Here is an 8,051-nt window from a genome sequence, read left to right as displayed (position 1 = left end):
CCTAGTGTTAAACAACAAAATTCAACTCAGTACATTTGGAGGTCTAACTGACTTTAAACAATGAGCTGGGACAGCATCTCATCTAGCAGGCAGAGAGAGACTCCAGGGGGTTGCACAAAATGGAAACTTTTTATAGGAAGAGGGATGTGGTAGGGGAGTTATTAGTAAAGGAAAACAAATGGATCGGGTTTAATGGATTATTTCTAGAGCAGGACATCTTAACTTTTGGATGGAAGGGAATGGCAAGGGTTTTTATCACGGAGATTGCCTCTCCTTCCTTTGGGAACTGGGAGATAAGGAGAGGGCAAATGTGACAAATGAGCTTACTGGCGCTTCGAGACTGGTTGTTTAAGATTTTGTTTCTGGGAGAGGCTGAAACTGCAATTAAATCAGGTATTACCTCTAGGCTTGGTATCTTGGGCGTTAGCTCAAGTAAAGCTTTTGAGGCCTGTGGTTCTCTTCAACACAAGCAAGTCAGCTACAAACAAATAAGTTTACTCAATGAAATGGAATGTGAGTTTTAGTAACAAAAAGACAATAGAAAACAAGGTACTTGTTCATTCATGCCTTATAAACTGAGCTGTGGGCGGGCTGCTGGCCTGGTCCCCAGGGCGTCCCTGGCTCTCCATGCCCAGAGGTGCCTGAGTCTTCCGCAGCTCCCTGGTTCTCAGCGATCCAAGCGGGCGGGCTGGCCCGGGCTGTGGAGGGCAGCTGCTGCGTTCCTCGGCGCGACCCTTCGGGGGACCGAGTGCACGTTGCTCGGCGCCGCAGGCTGGTCCCGCCGCGTCCTGTGTAGCAGTGATGGTGGGCACCTCTGCGGCCCGCGAGGCGGGCTGGGCGCTGCTAACTTGCCGCAGGGCACCCCAAGAGGACCAGGAAAACATGAATCCCGAGAAGGCGTCGCCCGCCCAGCAGCCCCGGACCCGGGCGGGGCTGGGCGGGAACCAGCGGGGTGCAGCGCAGCTGCCGAGGTCCGAGACGCCACGGGTTGCACCGCTTAAGGATTTTCCTATTACTGCTGAGCATGCCATTGTTCCTTCCTGCAACGCAAGCAGTAAACAGCCTGCACTTACAATCGATGTGAATGAAGAGGAAGAGACTCAAAAGAGGCCAGGTGAATCTAAAAACCAGAATGTGAAGATGCCCTGGCATTTATCTCAGCGATTACATTACCTGAACCGAGAAAACCACTGATACCTCTTGATTATCTGATGGATGGCAGTTTTGAGTCACCACACACTATGGACATAATCAATTGAATTGGAAGATGAAAAGCCAGAGAGTGTTAGTGAAGTTCCAGACTACCTTGAGAACATCTACACATACCATAGGTAAATGGAGATTCAATGTAAAGTGGGTTACATGAAGAGACAGCCAGACATCGCCAACAGTGTGAACCCTATCCTTGGGGACTGGTTAGTTAGAGGGGGAGAAGAACATAAACTACAGATGAGACCCTGCCCTTGGCTGGGAAATACATAGATAGTTTCCTTTCATCCATGTCTGTGTTGAGAGGAAAACTTCAGCTTGTGGGCACCGATGCTATGCTTTAGCCTCAAAGTTCGAAGAAATATACCCCCAGAAGTAGCAGCGTTTGTACACATTACAGATGATACCTGAACCAAGGAACAAGTTCTAAGAATGGAGCACCTCGTTATGAAAGTCCTTGCTTTTGACTTAGCGGCACCAACAGTAACTCAGTTTCTCAATACTTTCTACGCCAGCAGCCTGCCAACTGCAAAGTTGAAAGTTTAGTAATGTTTTGGGGAGCATTAAGTTTAATAGGTGCTGACTCATACCTTAAGTGTGCCACTAGTTCTTGCCGGAGCAACCTTTCATCTAGCACTCTGTGCAGTCACAGGACAGAGCTGGCCTGAATCCTTGGCATGAAAGACTGGATGTGCCCTGGAGGGTCTGACTCCTCCTCGCTCGGACCTTCACCGAGCCCACCGCAGAGCATCACGGCACACACAGCAGTCAACCGGAGAAAAGTACAAAAATTCCAAGTATCATGTCTTTCTCTCTTCATCCCACTGGAGACACTCCATGAATAACATTGAAAGACTGCCTTTGCTTTCTAAGATTTAAGTCTCTCTAAGCTTATGGTGTACAGTTTTGATCTTAGGTTTTAATTTTACAATCATTTCTGAATACAAGAGTTATAGTTAAGTGCAAATGATGGTATCTATTACCGTTTAAATGGTTTTAATTTGTATATCTTAGATATGTGGCCAATTTTAAGTGATTTTGTTAAAATATTAATGATGTGAGCTGTCAGGAGAGTAAAAATAAGAATTAATTGAATTGATTTGGGAAAAAAATAAAAGCAAACTGAGCTGTAACTACTAAGACCTGAACTTCTTTTTTAAATATATTTTTTTTCTTTTATTGATTCTAGAAAGAGGGGAAGGGAGGGAGAAAGTGAGGGAAAGAAACGTACATGTGAGAGAGAAACATCAATCAGTTGCCTCTTGCACATGCCCAGCTGGGGATTGAACCCACACTCCAGGTATGTGCCCTGACTGGGAATCAAACCCACCACCTTTTGGTTTGCTGGATGATACCCAACCAACTGAGCAACATAAGCCAGGGCAAGAGCTGAGCTCCTTAACCTGCTTTGGCTTGAAGTCTCCCTGTTATGTTTATTTCTCCCTCAATAAAATATGCCTATTAAGTAAAACTCTGAATTTTCTTCCGATAGTGTTGTCCCCCATGCCAATTAATGTCTCCATGTGTTTAGTACAAGTGATGGTTGAGGTTTTGGTATGGTAGGCGGTTAGAAAGACATGAGCCGAGTAGGAACAATTTGGCCAGTTACAGAAGGTCACCAGGGCAGAAAGCCCTGGCTGCCTAGCAATGGGCAAAACTCAAAAAAACAAGTCATTGTACAGTGGGACCTTGCCCCGAGGGTGACCCCTCCTTCCCTAGCCTATTATCAGCCCTGTGGTTTAGACTCCCCTGACCTTTTATATCACTGGTCACATGGTTTGAAAGCTCCCCTGAATTCTCCTCCCCGGCTCAGTGCTAGGCCTGTGGTGGAGCCCCTGGGAGGAGGAACAAGGGGCTGGAGAACAGCCTCGTAGGACTGCCACGCACGCCCTAGCACTGCTGCCCCGTTAAGCACGGCCACTCCCGTAAGCCTTAAGCACTCAGGACAAGGAGGTTCTGTCCCACATCAAATAATCTTAAGAAAAAAGCCTGGGGTATGTTGACCACAGGGACAAAGTTTTGGTCAAACTAGAGATAACATCTAGGCCTCAGTCGTGTTTCAGCTCCAGGTCCAAAAAGCAGCAAAACCAGAGGTACTGACGCCATAGCTGACATCAGGACCAGCTGAGATGTCTAATGACTTCCTTATGCTAGTGCTGACCAATCAGTAGAGACCACAACCCTGAAAAGGACACACCTAGAAAGATGATGAATATTCTGTTGAGATCCTCCCCTGAGAACTCTCCTAAAATCCCCTTTAGAAAACTGGTTAAATCCCTTACCTTAAGACAAACGACCCAATGAGTGTACCTTCTCTCTCTCTCCCTCTCTCCTTTCACCTGGAGCATGCCTTCACCTTTCTGCTCCACCTTTGTTTTCTTTCTCCTTAGCTCCAAGGGTTCTTCTTTTGCCTCTGTAACTTGTTTCCTGAGTTCATGCAGCCCAGCTGGCTCACCTTTTCTACCTCTGTGACTTTCCAAATAAACTTTCACTTATATTTGAGTTTTTGGCTCTAAATTCTTTGTTAGCCAAACTCAAGGACCAAGATCTAACGTCTACTGATGTTTGCTATTGATGATTCTAGTTTTGTTTTGGAGGTTTGGTATACAGGCCGGTGACTGCCATGAACAATATGTTTCTCAGGACTCACCTGAAACAGTTACATTAATTAAACAAGGAAGCGATTTGACTGGTGTGGCTATAATGCCCCTATCCAATCATAAATATCCAACTAGGCTTAAGTTACAGCCAGTTAAATAATTTCCTTCTGTAACTGAACCCATGTTTGTTCGGCAGCCTGCCACCATGGAGGCCAAACTGATGAGACAGGTGCCGGCGAGAAGGAAAAAAGTTTATTCAAGCCTCAGCATCTCCAGAAGATGGGCAGACTCCTGTCCTTATCTCTGGTCAAACCAGAAATTCTTACAGGGAATTGATGAGGATTCAGGAGGGAGAAAACTCCCCAGGTGAAGTATGTACATATTATTTTTCTTGAGAGTAAGGGGAGTGGGAACTGAAAGGGGAGTCTCGCAGCTTCTTCCCAAGCTCACTCCCTTCATTCTGGTGTTATCTTTCTATTTCCATTAGCATTCCTTCCTTCCCTGGACACCTGTGGTTTATGGCCAGATGCCAGCTTATTCATCTCATGGCTGTAATGAGAACTGAAGCACAGGCTTGACAAAACTTGGATTATTAGCTGGGAGATTTACAACTTAACATCTTAGTGCAGGCAGAGGCTTTTATAGATGGAACCGAGGGAAAGCAGAACAAAGAGATCAGTGGGAGGGGCTATGGACATGCAGGCAGTGTTTTTGCTGGTTCTGAGATGGATCGTTATGGTCAGTGTCCTTGAGTCTGTGGACTCCAGATTCCATGGTCGGATTGTGTCTTAGATTTACACAGGAGGTAAACCTATATTCTAGTAAAGCAAACTAAGAAAAGAAAGTTTTAAAGTGTAAACTCTAGCTTTGAAAGAAAAATTGGGTTAGTGTAACAAGCTGGGTTTAATATTTACTAAGATTAATATGCGTAGCTTTATATAAGTACAAGTAGAATGTATTCATTCCTTGTTAAACTTCTTTGCTTCTGCTTTTCTTTATGAAAGTCTCTCTGGCCCTAGGTGGTGCGGCTCAGTGGTTTGAGCACTCACCTGTGAACCCAAAGGTTGCTGGGTCCAATTCCTCATCCAGGTACATGCCTAGGCTGCAAGTCAGGGCCTCAGTGGGGAGGGCATATGGGGGACAGCCGATCAATGTTTCTCTCACACATCTATGTTTCTCTCCCTCTCTTTATCCTTCTCTCTAAAAAATAAATAAAATACTTTTTAAAAAAAGTCTCTCAGTAAGCTCCTTTTGGTGGAGCATTCCTAAACACTCCTGGTTTGAAGCTGCCCAATTCAAATAGGTTTTAGCTCAAATAAATTCTTAAAAATTGTAATATGTCTTAGTTTCTTTTAACAAAGCTTAAGCCAGACTCTACTCAGCTTCCCTTTTGTAAAAGGTGATGTCTTTTAACAGTAGCAACAATTCTCTCTCTCTAAATAACTAGGTTTGTGCTTGCTACTCAGTGTTTGTAATAAACCAATTTCATATTCATTTATACATAAATAGTTGATAAATAAAATATTTGATTTGGAAAAATGGAGTAAATGGGAGATGAGGAAGTAAATGAGAGATGAGGAAGTAAATGGGAGATGAGGAAGTAAAGACAAAGAGAAGACAACTCAAGTTATGGCCTAAACTGGTGCTGCATTGGTTTTAAATATTTTTAATTTCTTATAAAGATGGATGCTATTCATATATTCCTGTAACCTGATTACCCCTTTAGCAGTACATTGTAAGTTTATTTCATGTTAACACATGCAGCTCTCTATTACAGCTTTAATGGTTATAAAGAATTCTATATTACAGACATATCAAAAAGTATTTAGGTTGATTCTAAAATTTTAAATGGTAAGTAATGCTATGATAAAGATTTTTATAGTCATATTTCAATAATTATTTGATTTTACTTTCTTTAAATACATAATTAGAATGTATTCTAATTGTTGGATTATCAGAAGTGACATACTTAAACTTTTAGTACAAATTTACAGACTGATTGGCACTTGTTTTAAAAGTAAGACAGCCTTCATAAGAATAAAAAAAATACGAAACAAGATGTTCAGTACTTCAGATATTTTAGCATTTAGCAGCCTGAAACCATGCATCTCTGTGCTGTTATTTTAAATGTTAAGGTCGCATTTCAACAAGCAGATTTAATTAGGCTTGGTCATCTGTCAGTGATAAGTGTCCACACACATAATTAGTAATAGAAATAAGTGCAAGCAAAAAGGGGAACCAGTATGGTCTTAGAGGAAACTAGTCTTCAAGGTTAACTGAACATTTGAAATGCCAGTGCAGTGTCAAAATGTGCTCCATGGCCTGGACATATTCAAGAAATAGTACCTTTATCGCTATACTTTTGAAATGCCTATTACCTGGCATCCAATTACATGTAAAGCCTAATTCAATTACAAACTACAAATGAATCCGGCTTGTAGGCTGGAACTTGAGGTTTTAGTTCAAAAAGTAAAGCTAATGGCAATCCATTATGAAGGGTAAAAGTTACCAACCAGAACAAAGAATAGGGAAGGGATGGTGCCTGAACTTCCTCTCACCTGATCCAAACAAGACCATGTGTTCTCCAGCTTTATAAATGTCTTCAATGGGAAATAATACCAACATCCTGCAGTAAAGATCAGATAAGCTTCAAATGAGAACAAGCTACCTGTGAGAGGTAACACATCAACTTAAATTCACAATAGTTAATATGTGTATGTATGAGGTCAATATTTCCAGAGGTTCTGAGAGTGACAGAAGAGTTGGCTGAGTGCCAGAAGTGTCGTGGCAGTGATGGGGCGGGGGTGGAGGGAGGCGGCAGCAGAGAGTGCTTCCCAAAAGCTGGGATGCTGGGAGCAGTCTTGGTTGACTTCACAACTCCCTAGGTAATGGTAACTGGGTTAGTTATCAGTGTAGTCAGCCTTATTCTTCCTCTGAGGTAAGGAAGGGGTGCTAGCGAGGCAAGATTCTAAACATCCAGCGGGGCCTGGTCATAGACTACTGCTCCTGACCTCCTTTTGACTGGATTTGGCCACGTGCCTCAGGCACCAGAAATTTATATCTGAATGCATCTGAATGAATGTGAATAATGTCTTAATACATGCAGTCTGTTAAAGTCAATAAATGTTTAAATTGATATACCATCACTTACATTGATATCACTTTTCCTTTATTGATCTCAGAATAATTTAAAAACTAGGCAGTGAAAAAGACTGATATGAGAATAATCATGGACCACATAAAACAGTATATATACAATGAAATAATAAGTAGTATTTTTCAAACTTAAATAATGTACAGACCCCTCCCTGAAGGAAAATAAATTTATCATGGACCACCTAGTATTTAATTAAATTATTTTTATTATAATGCTAGTTAAAAATGTATAAATATAATCTTGGTATAAATGCCTACGTTTTTATAGCCATCTCTACAAACCAAAGCATATTTACAAATTGAATATAAATAAAGCCGAATATGTTTCACTTGAAAGAGATTTGATATTTGTTTTGCTGAAATTCAGACCTTACTTGCGATGTAAAAATGGCATAATACAGATTCTTTCGTATTCAATGATCCATCTCATCACTCTTGACTGCTCCATGGGGAAGATGCCTCATTTCTATCCATGTTGATTCTCTTGCGTCTCCTATAAATTTCAAGGGTGAGTGAGGCTACGCCTGGAAACTAATGCCCCAAATTTTTGCTCCAAGGGGTTGAACTGAACAAGCACAATTACCCAAGGCTGGGATAATGATTATTGCATTTTTCAAAGTTTTATGGGTTTGTGTGTGTATGGGGGGGAGAGCATTTGAGTTTTATTATTTTTGCAAATTTCAATTATATAACACAGTTTAATTTAAAAATAAAAATGAGATATTATTTATACTGAGATGGTAGTTCATTTTGGCACCATAAATTTAGATGCATTTTTCATTGTGAAATGCACCATTATTTAGCCAGCACTTCTTTTCTTAAAAATTTAGTCTTTATTGTATTTTTTCCTATGACCATGAGTCCCCTTATGCCCCCAGCAATCACCACAAGGTTGTCCGTGTCCATGAATCCTTTTCCCTTTTTTAGCCAGCACTTCTTCATAGGTGCTATTAACATTAAAATAATATCTCTGATTCTGCTTGTTTTGATTCCAGGTTTGTTAAGTAGCCTAATTCTCTATATATGTGGCTTCATGCAGAGACCAACTAGAAGGAAAGAAATTAATTACCAAAGGATGCAAGTATC

At 41.5% G+C, this 8,051-nt stretch overlaps 1 pseudogene; it reads left to right on the top strand.

Annotated features, from left to right (window-relative positions):
• Window positions 1-801: 801 nt before the first annotated feature.
• LOC129079122 (cyclin-A2-like) lies at window positions 802-2,088 on the top strand (annotated as a pseudogene).
• The last annotated feature ends 5,963 nt before the right edge of the window (window positions 2,089-8,051 follow it).

The sequence above is a fragment of the Pteronotus mesoamericanus genome, unplaced genomic scaffold, assembly GCF_021234165.1.
Source record: "Pteronotus mesoamericanus isolate MK-2021 breed Mesoamerican mustached bat unplaced genomic scaffold, CSHL_Meso_final contig_78, whole genome shotgun sequence".
NCBI classification, from domain to species: domain Eukaryota; kingdom Metazoa; phylum Chordata; class Mammalia; order Chiroptera; family Mormoopidae; genus Pteronotus; species Pteronotus mesoamericanus.
The sequence above is the reverse complement of the archived record's forward strand: the minus strand, read 5'-3'. Positions and strand labels throughout refer to the sequence as shown.